Raw genomic sequence first — 3,197 nt, forward strand, 5'->3', positions numbered from 1 at the left:
AAAAAAACAAGGTTCAGGGCAGAGTAACAGCACGCAATTAGACTGAAATAACACTACTGTATTTCTGAAGTTATTGCTTAATGGTAGGGAGTATTAAGGCGGACACAGTGCCTTATCCTATCATAACTTATATATACATATATATATACATATATATAAATATATACAATAGGAAAAGGTAGAATATGGAGAAAGGGGAAGAATAATGTAACAAATATGAGAACGAGAAAGGAGACTTACATTGTAGCATAGAAGGTAGGCTTGCAACTGATTGATGTAGGAGTTTATTTGAAAATTCCGCTAGAGTGAGCTACTAGACTAAGGCTAGAACCGTAACTGTCAAGAAAGACCGTTATGACACAACAGTTGATATGAAATACCAATGATAAAAAGGTCAAGTTACAGTTTAAAAGAAAAACATAAAACCAGTGATATGTAAAAATACGGAGCCCAAAGGTCAAAAAATTATGAATACAAATTAATAAGAATAAAACATTTTTATATAAACAATAAAATTGAAAATAGATAATGACTGATAAAAGAAAATGAATTATGGGTGCTTTAATAAGTTAACTATTTGGGAATAGGCTAGGGATAAGTTTTGTTTATCTGTTTTGTGATTGACTGGGGAAGCTTCTAATTGTATAAAAATACTTTCGGATATTAATCGTTTGGCGTGGTTAGGGACAGAAGCTAGTATGGTGGTATTGTCAAAATCAAAAGTGTGTTTCAATATTAAACGGTGTTCAGATAATTTAGAAGCCATGAAATTACGGGAGGCGACGGAATATTTGTGCTGGGTTATGCGGTCTTTAAGTAAATTTTTTGTTTCGCCAATGTAGGATGCATTGCAATTAGAAGTGGAACAAGGGATACGGTACACAACCTGGGAACGGTATTGAGGAGGAATTGGATTTTTAAGATTGGTGTAAATAAAAGACAGTTTGTTATGGGCTTTGAGGGCTAGACGGAGGTTTGGGATGGAGGAACGTAATTGTTTTTGAATGTTGTCTGTAAGAAAGGGTATGTAAGGTAATGATCTGTATAGGGGGGTGGAAAAAGATTGCAGAGAATTTTGTGATTATGGGGTACGGTTTTTATAAATGTAAAAGAGTTTGTCGATGATTTTAGGTGGGAAGTTGCCGCAACCAAAGTTGCCATTGTTACAACTAGTTGAAAAAAATGCATTATGATAAAGTAATTACACTGACAAAATTATAGAGGACAATCAAAGTGTTTTTTTTTAAAGCTAAATGTATAACTCATGGGAACAAAGATTGACTTTTATAATATTCTTAACTTAGCATCTTATGAAATAATAATGACTTCCCACAAAATTAAAAGGCTATATACATTTTTCAGGTATGAAGGTAAGAGTTATCAATTTTAATTTTAAAATATAGGATATTAAATTCGTTTTTATTTAAGAAAAATAAAGACAAAAGAAGGTCAGAATAGCTTCCTTGCCGTATTTTCAATCGTACAATAACTACAATAATCTTGTAAGGTACGACATAATATAATTTTTATTTCGGCTCAAGAAGGTTAGAGAATCAATTAATTATGTACATAATTATCAATATTACAAAGTTTAAGGATATTTTTTTTTTTTTTTTTTAACAGACACAGAATCAAATTTATTCCTTGATGTCTAAAATATAAAAGATTAGTAAAAATTTTAAATTATGAGAACATAATTTCTTTTTTACATCCAGTTAACTGTACATGAAATATTTTGTAAGAGGTATTGTGAAAAATTTCGTGTTAAATTTGAGTTTTCGATGGAAATACAAGTTTTTGGGGTCCACTGAGTCCAAAATACATAGTCTTGCAAAATGGTATATTTCTGTGTGATTCTTTTTTTATTTTATTTATTTGTGGGTAGGGGAAAAATCTTTCATAAGGTGAAGTGCAAAAAATATAAAGTCACACAACAGTGTGAGATTCCTACTCACTAAAAAACCATCTCCCAACTTTTTCTTTGCCACCACGTTGAACTGCTGTAAGGCTTTTCTTCACGGGGTGCTGTGAGCCTTCAACCGATTTGCGCTGCATAGTTAGCTACTTCAAGCACTTCAATTCTCCTGCCTAGTCGTCATGAAAGCAACTACTTTTTCTTGAGCAAAATCTGAACAACAGAAGAACGAATATTCCACTATTTCATTCACAATTACAAGGTAGGCACAATGATTTGTTCTCTAGTTAAAAGTGGGCTAAGTAGGCCCTGAAATAACCGTGCCAAGTAAAAACAGTGTCCTGTAAGCAGTTGGGTGAGGTAATTTCCATGTTGTTACGTTGAGAATCATACGTTATTTGCGCTTATTCAAAGGGAAGACCCGTCAACCTATTGTCCAATTGATTTATTGGATACTATAGGTAAGGAATTTGATAAAGTCCCGTGCAGAGGAATGAACTGGTGTAGGGAGAAGCTTTTTGTGCTTTTTGAAGATTCTCACCGACCCTCGAACAAAAAAAAAAATTCCCAAGTTCAATTTTTTTTTTTTCAGAATTTTTGTTTGTGTAGTAAGCCTTGCTCGAATACGAAAAGTAGTGCAGTGGGACTTATGATAAGTATACTGATGACTTCACCGATTAGCGATAAAAAACAAAAGAACCACATTGACTGGAATTAATTAATATTAAATAACTGAAATTCTGAAAAAAATTGACTTTGTGAATTTTCTAACCTTGTAAATACAATAATAAGTTCTAAAAATGATAATTAATCCTCAAAATGTTAAAAGAAATAAGAATTTATAATTTTAAACAGAGTTAATTAACATGGGAAAATAGTCATTATGCAGTAATTCTATTGTTTGTTTTAACTATTTTAAAATACGTGTTAAAAGCTTTTATCAATTTACAATAATTTCAATTCAAACCAACGAATTTCCATAAAATTCATTTCAATCACCTGGGAAGATATTGAAATCCGCCTCTCAAAATAATAAAAGTAGGCAATTACAGAATTTAAAGAGCATTTGCTAAAACTCAGTGTTAGGATCCTGACCTGTTAGGAAACCAAGTATAGATGTTCAGTTGTTTGTTTTTTTACTAACTTAGAATTATTTATTTTTGAACATTTAATTTTTATTATCTTCGACTGCTATGTAACCAAAGATCTAATTCACCGATATTTCCAAACTGTTTAGTAAACAATTCGTCCATATTTGTGTTTATTATAAATTTTATATATA

At 31.3% G+C, this 3,197-nt stretch overlaps 1 protein-coding gene across 3 annotated transcripts in view; it reads left to right on the forward strand.

The window, feature by feature from the left end:
- Positions 1-3,197, forward strand: part of LOC106681710 (beta-1,3-galactosyltransferase 1) — a 49,288-nt gene that overhangs the window by 10,663 nt on the left and 35,428 nt on the right. The window contains exon 1 of one of the 3 annotated variants that reach the window (XM_067046467.1): positions 2,991-3,025. The exons of the other annotated variants lie outside the window; for them this stretch is intronic. The gene's annotated coding sequence lies outside the window, so the exon portion shown is untranslated. Of the gene's footprint in view, positions 1-2,990; positions 3,026-3,197 lie in introns of those variants that run through there. 3 annotated transcript variants of the gene reach the window in all.

The sequence above is a fragment of the Halyomorpha halys genome, unplaced genomic scaffold (assembly GCF_000696795.3).
Source record: "Halyomorpha halys isolate HHAL.00 unplaced genomic scaffold, Hhal_1.1 Scaffold361.1, whole genome shotgun sequence".
Taxonomy (NCBI): domain Eukaryota; kingdom Metazoa; phylum Arthropoda; class Insecta; order Hemiptera; family Pentatomidae; genus Halyomorpha; species Halyomorpha halys.